At 42.1% G+C, this 10049-nt stretch overlaps 1 long non-coding RNA gene across 1 annotated transcript; it reads left to right on the top strand.

Moving 5' to 3' along the window:
• The first annotated feature begins 331 nt into the window (after positions 1–331).
• Positions 332–2338, top strand: LOC134310326 (uncharacterized). Its single transcript, XR_010011289.1, has 4 exons — positions 332–356; positions 1718–1768; positions 2028–2078; positions 2253–2338. It is a non-coding gene; the product is annotated as an uncharacterized LOC134310326 (long non-coding RNA).
• Positions 2339–10049: the final 7711 nt, after the last annotated feature.

The raw sequence follows: 10049 nt of genomic DNA, 5'->3' as shown, positions 1-10049 counted from the left end.
AATGTTTACCTGTCATTCCATGACCTAAAACTCAGACACAGTTAAGTTATGCAGTAGGTTTGTTTGTTTATTAGGACTGCATGGGGCATGGCGACAATGTAGGACAAGTAGGACAATGATGCAGAGCACTTAAGCAATGGCTGATGTAATCACCTCTGAATGGTTCATTTCTTAATTTTGTTTCTTTTGAACCAAAGTCCTGACTTTTATTGAGATGCTGTTGCAAGACCTTAATTTAAACGTGTCTGATTTGCATTTGACATACTGCCCTAACTTTTACGAAAATTAATTTTGTTTTATTGTATAACCTTTTTGTGGGTTTCCTTTTCAGAACTGCTCTGTGGTCTGTTACAGACGTAAGTATCAATCTAATATACAGTATAGTCATATAGTACCTATTATATACAGGGGTTGGACAAAATAACTGAAACACCTGTCATTTTAGTGTGGGAGGTTTCATGGCTAAATTGGACCAGTCTGGTGGCCAATCTTCATTAATTGCACATTGCACCAGTAAGAGCAGAGTGTGAAGGTTCAATTAGCAGGGTAAGAGCACAGTTTTGCTCAAAATATTGCAATGCACACAACATTATGGGTGACATACCAGAGTTCAAAAGAGGACAAATTGTTGGTGCACGTCTTGCTGGCGCATCTGTGACCAAGACAGCAAGTCTTTGTGATGTATCAAGAGCCACGGAATCCAGGGTAATGTCAGCATACCACCAAGAAGGACAAACCACATCCAACAGGATTAACTGTGGACGCAAGAGGAAGCTGTCTGAAAGGGATGTTCGGGTGCTAACCCGGATTGTATCCAAAAAACATAAAACCACGGCTGCCCAAATCACGGCAGAATTAAATGTGCACCTCAACTCTCCTGTTTCCAGCAGAACTGTCCGTCGGGAGCTCCACAGGGTCAATATACACGGCCGGGCTGCTATAGCCAAACCTTTGGTCACTCGTGCCAATGCCAAACGTCGGTTTCAATGGTGCAAGGAGCGCAAATCTTGGGCTGTGGACAATGTGAAACATGTATTGTTCTCTGATGAGTCCACCTTTACTGTTTTCCCCACATCCGGCAGAGTTACGGTGTGGAGAAGCCCCAAAGAAGCGTACCACCCAGACTGTTGCATGCCCAGAGTGAAGCATGGGGGTGGATCAGTGATGGTTTGGGCTGCCATATCATGGCATTCCCTTGGCCCAATACTTGTGCTAGATGGGCGCGTCACTGCCAAGGACTACCGAACCATTCTGGAGGACCATGTGCATCCAATGGCGGTGCCGTGTATCAGGATGACAATGCACCAATACACACAGCAAGACTGGTGAAAGATTGGTTTGATGAACATGAAAGTGAAGTTGAACATCTCCCATGGCCTGCACAGTCACCAGATCTAAATATTATTGAGCCACTTTGGGGTGTTTTGGAGAAGCGAGTCAGGAAACGTTTTCCTCCACCAGCATTACGTAGTGACCTGGCCACTATCCTGCAAGAAGAATGGCTTAAAATCCCTCTGACCACTGTGCAGGACTTGTATATGTCATTTCCAAGACGAATTGACGCTGTATTGGCCGCAAAAGGAGGCCCTACACCATACTAATAAATTATTGTGGTCTAAAACCAGGTGTTTCAGTTATTTTGTCCAACCCCTGTAACTATATAATTATATAACTATATAATAACACATTTTACTTTACCTATTCTGACTTTCTGCAGCTTTAAACATCACCAGCACTGGACATGAGGATGCCCCCACTAATGACGCTGGTAAGTAGAGCAGATATCAGAGTAAATAAACTGAATTACATCATTATCAAAAAATGCATCTTATTTTAAACTGTTCATTTGGAACAAAATTCATGAAATTTGGCTTTTTATTGTTTTATCATGTTTTTTATAACAATATTATTATTGTTGTTGTCTTGCACATATTATTAGTGCACCATCTGTGGATTATACTGGCATCCGTGGTGCCAAGGTTGTGTTTTGTTCAAATTTTTACTTTACCCATTCTGACTTTCTGCAGTTTCAAACAACACCAGCTCTGGAGAAAAGAATGCCCTCGCCAGTTATTCTGGTAAGTAGAGCAGATATTAGAGTAAATAAATTACATCAACATCATAAATGCATCTTATTCATTGTTTTAAACTGTTGATTTGGAACATAATTCACAAAAAAATCAGCTTTTTGTTTTCTTTAATATGTGTTTATAACATTATTATTGTTGTTGTTGTTTTGCATGAATTATTAGTGCGCCAGCATTGGTGGATAATTCTGGTTTTCGTGTTGCTGGTGATTGCTGCTGTGATCATTTATGTTAAATGGAGAAACAAAAAGTGAGTATAATAAATAATACTATGCTATTTAAATGCTAGTTTATGTCAGTAGAGGTTTATCTGTGGGTTAGACAGCATTTGTAAGTTATTTGTTTAAATATGTGCAGTTTTTATTAAAAATTAGGAAATCATTTGTCCTGTCTTTGTGAATTTTGATTTTTAAAATGCACTGGAATCAGTATCCCTAAAAAGCTGGTATTTCTCCTTCCTGTTAAATGAAAACATTATAATGAATGTAGCTAAATGTAGCTACACCAAAACAGCATACAAATGACCAAAACTATTCAGAGAAAATGGTTTACTTAGTGCATTGATCTGGCCACTGATGTTGTACATGCATGAGCTGTAGTCTGAATAGAGATGGTGTATGTTACATTATTATGACCACCAGCTAATATCCAGTGTAACCCGTCATGTGCAGTACGGACAGCAGCTAGACGGGCTGGGAGAGACTCAGTAAGGTCCTTGTAGGTTGTCACAGGTATCAGGAGCCATGCTGACTGCAGTGCATTTCACAGCTGCTGGAGGGTGCAAGGAGGAGGATCCATAAAGCAAACACGACAGTCGAGGTGGTGCCACAGATGGTGCCACAGATAATAATGTGACTTGACAGTGTAGTTCAGCATTCACTTTTCCAGCTGTTAATAGGGAAACCTCAGGCGGGATCTGGCACTGGCTACATTAAAATAAAAAGTAGTTTAATAATGAAGCCTTTTTTCTTTACTGAACAAAAACAAAAAATGGCTAGGCACACCTAAAACTTGAATCTTATTTAGATCTGCTGGTTGCTCTAAAATTTAATACAACCCCAATTCCAATGAAGTTGGGACGTTGTGTAAAACGTAAATAAAAACAGAATACGATGGTTTGCAAATCCTTTTCTACCCATATTCAGTTGAATACATGACAAAGACAAGATATTTAATGTTCAAACAGATAAACTTTATTGTGTTTTGCAGATATTCACTCATTTTGAATTTAATGCCTGCAACACGTTCCAAAGAAGTTGGGACAGGGGCAACAAAAGACTGGGAAAGTTGAGGAATGCTAAAAAAACACCTGTTTGGAACATTCCACAGGTGAACAGGTTATTTGGAAACAGGTAAATGTCATGATTGGGTATAAAGGGAGCATCCCCGAAAGGCTCAGTCGTTCACAAGCAAGGTTCACCACTTTGTGAACAACTGCGTGAGCAAATACAGTTTAAGAACGTTTCTCAACGTGCAATTGCAAGGAATTTAGGAATTTCATCATCTACAGTCCATAATATCAAAAGATTCAGAGAATCTGGAGAAATCTGTGCAAGTAAGCGGCAACGCCGAAAACCAACATTGAATGCCTGTGACCTTCGATCCCTCAGGCGGCACTGCATTAAAAACCCACATCATTCTGTAACGGATATTAGATTAGATTAGATTCGATTACATTCAACTTAATTGTCATTGTGCAGAGTAAACAAATACAGAGCCAACGAAATGCAGGAGCATCTAACCAGAAGTGCAAGATAGAGATTATATACATATAATACACAGTTAAAGTGCAGAAGTGACCAGATAGGTGAAATGAGGTGACATATAAGAATATTAAGACTATTAAACAGAATATTAAGACTATTAAACAGATAATGATGATTGTACAGTGAATAGACTAATATGTATTTACAGAGTAATGAAGGTGACTAAAGTGGCTACATGAATGGGTAATGAATGAGAATAAATAAAGTGAAGTATATAAGTGTAGCAAGTATATACAGTATATACATTATTATCGTGCTGGTGTAAACAGTGCAATAGTGCCATGTGCAAATTTGCTAAATACTGATTGTATATACAGTCAAGATGAAACATTTGTAAAAAGTACAGAGTTAAATGTGGTACAAAGTGCAGTGATATTTTTACAATGGTGTGCTGGAGTTTAGCAGGGTTACAGCCTCAGGAAAAAAGCTCTTCCTGAGTCTGCTGGTACGAGAGCGGAGGCGGAAGTAAGGTGAAAAGTCCATGGTTAGGATGAGAAACGTCCTTGATAATGTTTCTCGCTTTGCCCACGCACCGTTTGTGATAAATGTCCTGTATGGTAGGTAACTGAGTGCCGGTGATGCGTTGGGCGGTTTTAACCACCCGCTGGAGAGCTTTCCGGTCAGCTGCGGAGCAATTGCCGTACCACACAGAGATGCAGTTTGTAAGAATGCTCTCAACGGTACAGCGATAAAAGTCCACGAGTATTCTGGGACACAAGTAGGCTTTTTTGAGTCTCCGAAGAAAGTAATGGCGCTGGTGTGCCTTTCTGACCAGGATTGATGAGTTGAGGGACCAAGAGAGATATTCAGAGATGTGGACGCCGAGGAATTTGAAGCTGGGCACCCGCTCTACTACAGCACCGTTGATGCAGATAGGGGCGTGTGCCTGACTTGCTGTTCTTCTAAAGTCCACAATAATCTCTTTGGTTTTCCCTGTGTTAAGCTCCAGGTTGTTGTCCTCACACCATGTAGCCAGATGCTGAACCTCCTCCCTGTAGGCCGTTTCATCGTTGTCTTTGATCAAGCCTATCACCGTGGTGTCGTCCGCGAACTTGATTATGGAGTTGGAACCAAAAACAAAAAATGGCTAGGCACACCTAAAACTTGAATCTTATTTAGATCTGCTGGTTGCTCTAAAATTTAATACAACCCCAATTCCAATGAAGTTGGGACGTTGTGTAAAACGTAAATAAAAACAGAATACGATGGTTTGCAAATCCTTTTCTACCCATATTCAGTTGAATACATGACAAAGACAAGATATTTAATGTTCAAACAGATAAACTTTATTGTGTTTTGCAGATATTCACTCATTTTGAATTTAATGCCTGCAACACGTTCCAAAGAAGTTGGGACAGGGGCAACAAAAGACTGGGAAAGTTGAGGAATGCTAAAAAACACCTGTTTGGAACATTCCACAGGTGAACAGGTTATTTGGAAACAGGTAAATGTCATGATTGGGTATAAAGGGAGCATCCCCGAAAGGCTCAGTCGTTCACAAGCAAGGTTCACCACTTTGTGAACAACTGCGTGAGCAAATACAGTTTAAGAACGTTTCTCAACGTGCAATTGCAATTTAGGAATTTCATCATCTACAGTCCATAATATCAAAAGATTCAGAGAATCTGGAGAAATCTGTGCAAGTAAGCGGCAACGCCGAAAACCAACATTGAATGCCTGTGACCTTCGATCCCTCAGGCGGCACTGCATTAAAAACCCACATCATTCTGTAACGGATATTAGATTAGATTAGATTCGATTAGATTCAACTTAATTGTCATTGTGCAGAGTAAACAAATACAGAGCCAACGAAATGCAGGAGCATCTAACCAGAAGTGCAAGATAGAGATTATATACATATAATACACAGTTAAAGTGCAGAAGTGACCAGATAGGTGAAATGAGGTGACATATAAGAATATTAAGACTATTAAACAGATAATGATGATTGTACAGTGAATAGACGTGCTGATGCCAAGCTGACTGAGCTTCAAAATCAGCTTGGATGGAATCACTGTGTTAAATGCTGAACTGAAGTCAGTGAAAAGCATCCTAACATAAGTGTTTTGGCAGTCCAAGTGGGTCAGTGTAGTGTGAAGTGCAGTGGAGATAGCATCCTCTATTGACCTGTTGTGACGATAAGCAAATTGATGCTGATCTAATGTAGCGGGTAGACTGGCTTTCAGGTGAGAGAAGACTAGTCTTTCGAAGCACTTGGAGATGATGGGAGTGAGTGCAACAGGTCGGAAATCGTTCAGTGCTGAAGCAGTTGAATGTTTTGGTACTGGCACAATGGAGGCTGTCTTGAAACTCGTTGGAATCACAGCCTGGACCAGAGACAGATTGAAAATGTCAGTGAAGACCCCAGCAAGCTGCTTAGCACAAGCTTTTAGCACACGTCCAGGTACTCCATCGGGGCCAGCAGCTTTCCTAGCATTCACCTGGTTCAGCATGCGGTAGACATCCGTGGTAGTGAGTGTGATTGGTTGCTCATCTGCAGGAAGATCTGTTTTGAAGGCAACCATGTTATTACCCCGGTCAAAGCGAGCGTAGAAGTTGTTAAGCTCATCGGGGAGCGAATCATTGTCGGCATAGGGAGCTGTAATAAGTGGTTTAAAGTCCGTGATTGTTTGGATCCCTTGACACATACGCCGAGGGTCGGAGGAGTTGAAGTGGTCCTCAATCCGTTGTTTGTAGCTGTGTTTAGCCCTGGAGATGCCTTTCTTCAGACTGGATCTGGCTGTGCTGTAAGCTGCTCGATCTCCAGACCTGAAGGCTGTATTCCTTGCTTTGAGCAGAAGGCGAACCTCGCTGTTCATTCAGGGCTTCTGGTTGGGAAATATTTTTATTTTTCTGTATGTTGTCACACTGTCCACACAGTTGTTGATATGGTCCAGCACAGAGTTAGTGTAGGAGTCAATGCAGACAGTGTGATCCGTGGTGGCTTGGAGAGCAAACCGGTTCCAGTCTGTGTGCTGGAATTGATCCTGGAGAGTTGAGTCAGCGCCTTCCGCCCAGATCTTGACTGTCCTCGTTGTGGGTTTCACACGCCTGATGACTGGTGTGTACTTGGGGAGCAGGAACAAAGAAAGGTGATCAGACTGACCCAGGTGGGGGAGGGGTGTGGCTTTGTAGGCATCAGCAACATTTGTGTAAACATGGTCCAAAGTTTTTAGTCCCCTTGTGGTGCAGTGGACACTCTGATGAAACTTTGGAAGTCCAGATTTTAAACTGCAATGATTAAAGTCCCCAGCAACAATAAAGGCTCCATCTGGGTGCAAAGTTTGAAGTTTGCCAACAGCAGTACATAGCTCTTTCTTAGCTATGTTAGCATTAGCATCCGGAGGAATATAAACTGCAGCAACAACAATGCAGGAAAACTCACGTGGAAGATAGAAAGGTCTACACTTTATAACCAGGTATTCCAGGTCAGCAGAGCAGTAGGTGTTCACTACGACAGAGTCCATGCACCATGTTTTGTTTACATAAATGCAAACACCACCACCGCGGCTCTTACCCGATGCTGCTGCTACTCTATCAGCTCTGAAGAAAGTGTACCCCTCCAGCTCCACCACTAGGGTGGCCAGATTCATTGTAACAAAAAGGAGGACATTACACCCCAAAAAGCCGGACATTACACCAAAAAGACGGACGTCATATTAGGAACAGGGGGCCATGATACTGCAACACACAGAATGAATCCAGAACCCATATAACAGAGTTTTTGACCAATTTAAGCAAGAATTCTATATCAAATTACTGTTTTACTCACTAAATGTTGTGTCTACTTTTTATATTGAAGTCTGTTCCTCGCTGCCTCCAAAAGTTTACTTTTTGGCATTTTCACCGCGTTCCTGATCATGAGAGCTGAGTGATTGACTCAGGTAGCGGTGTTTACAGGACAGAGAGGGTGGGCGAAATTCAACCACCCAATCACAGACTAGCATTTAGAGGGAGGACCTTCTCCGATTGGCCAGTGGTAGCTCTATAAGGAGTCAAATGAGGCTATTAAACCAATGAAATACAAAGCATTTGTTCTGACATGTACCTGAGCCAATGGTAAATAATACTGATCAAAAATGAAACCAGTTCACTCCAAAAGGATGATTTTTAAGTGTCCGTCCTAGCGTTGCGTGAGTGGAGGACTGGCAGCTGAAAAGCCGGACTGTCCGGCCTAAAACCGGACGTCTGGCCACCCTATCCACCACGCTGTTCGAAACATTATTGTTTAGCCATGTTTCTGAAAAAATCGTGACGCTGCAGTCCATAAGCATTTTCTGTGTCAGGGTCCAGAGTTTTAGCTCGTCCATCTTATTCGGCAGAGACCGCACATTGGCAAGGAAGATAGTAGGAAGCGCTGGCCGGTGTGAATTTAGCCTTAGCTTAGCACGCAAACCTCTACGCTTACCTCTTTTTTGTTTACGGTCTCTACGCCAGCGCCGAGCACTTTGGTCGGTCCCGGCGGTCGGGACGAACAGCTCGCTTGGACGCGGTGTTCTGCTCAGCTCCGGAGGTAGCTCGTCGAATTTGAATGGATGGTCTAAAACAACGTTTGAGCAATATAAATTAATGTCCAACAGCGTCTGTCTGTCGTATATGTAGTTCGCCCGAGTGATACGAGCGAAAACGCAGTAAATTACTAAGTAAATAAACACTAAATTGCGAAAACTGGTGAGACGCAGAGCCTCGCGATGTACACGCGCCGCCATCTTCGTCCTAAGATTACCACATGGGCTTAGGAACACTTCAGAAAACCATTGTCAGTGAACACAGTCCGTCGCTCCATCTATAAGTGCAAGCGAAGCGAAAGCCATATATCAACAACACCCAGAAACACCGCCGGCTTCTCTGGGCCCGAGCTCATCTGAGATGGACTGACGCAAAGTGGAAAAGTGTCCTGTGGTCTGACGAGTCCACATTTCAAATTGTTTTTGAAAATCATGGACGTCGTGTCCTCCGGGCCAAAGAGGAAAAGGACTGTCCGGATTGTTATCAGCGCAAAGTTCAAAAGCCAGCATCTCTGATGGTATGGGGGTGTGTTAGTGCCCATGGCATGGGTAACTTGCACGTCTATGAAGGCACCATTAATGCTGACAGGTACATACAGGTTTTGGAGCAACATATGCTGCCATCCAAGCAACGTCTTTTTCGGGGACGTCCCTGCTTATTTCAGCAAGACAATGCCAAGCCACCTTCTGCACGTGTTACAACAGCGTGGCTTCGTAGTAAAAGAGTGCGGGTACTAGACTGGCCTGCCTGCAGTCCAGACCTGTCCCCCATTGAAAATGTGTGGCGCATTATGAAGCGCAAAATACGACTACGGAGACCCCGGACTGTTGAGCAACTGAAGTTGTACATCAAGCAAGAATGGGAAAGAATTCCAGCTACAAAGCTTCAACAATTAGTGTCCTCAGTTCCCAAACGCTTATTGAGTGTTGTTAAAAGGAAAGGGGATGTAACACAGTGGTAAACATGCCCCTGTCCCAACTTCTTTGGAACGTGTTGCAGGCATCAAATTCAAAATGAGTGAATATTTGCAAAACACAATAAAGTTTATCTGTTTGAACATTAAATATCTTGTCTGTGGTGTATTCAACTGAATAGGTGTTGAAAAGGATTTGCAAATCATCGTATTCTGTTTTTATTTACGTTTTACACAACGTCCCAACTTCATTGGAATAGGGGTTGTACACTGATCAGTCATAACATTAAAACCACCTCATTGTTTCTACACCCACTGTCCATTTTATCAGCTTTACTTACCATATAGAAGCACTTTATACAGTGCCTTGCAAAAGTATTCAGCCCCCTTGAACTTTTCAACCTTTTGCCACATTTCAGGCTTCAAACATAACGATATGAAATTGTAATTTTTTGTGAAGAATCAACAAGTGGGACACAATCGTGAAGTAGAACGAAATTTATTGGATATTTTAAGAAATAAAAAAAAAAAAGATTTTTTTAGAAATAAAAAACTAAAAAGTGGGGCGTGCAATATTATTCAGCCCCTTTACTTTCAGTGCAGCAAACTCACTCCAGAAGTTCAGTGAGTATCTCTGAATGATCCAATGTTGACCTAAATGACTGATGGTGATAAATAGAATCCACCTGTGTGTAATCAAGTCTCCGTATAAATGCACCTGCTCTGTGACAGTCTCAGAGTTCTGTTTAAAGCGCAGAGAGCATCATGAAGACC

The sequence above is a fragment of the Trichomycterus rosablanca genome, chromosome 3 (genome assembly GCF_030014385.1).
Source record: "Trichomycterus rosablanca isolate fTriRos1 chromosome 3, fTriRos1.hap1, whole genome shotgun sequence".
Taxonomy (NCBI): domain Eukaryota; kingdom Metazoa; phylum Chordata; class Actinopteri; order Siluriformes; family Trichomycteridae; genus Trichomycterus; species Trichomycterus rosablanca.
Note: the sequence above shows the minus strand (reverse complement) of the source record. Positions and strands in the feature narration are given on the sequence as shown.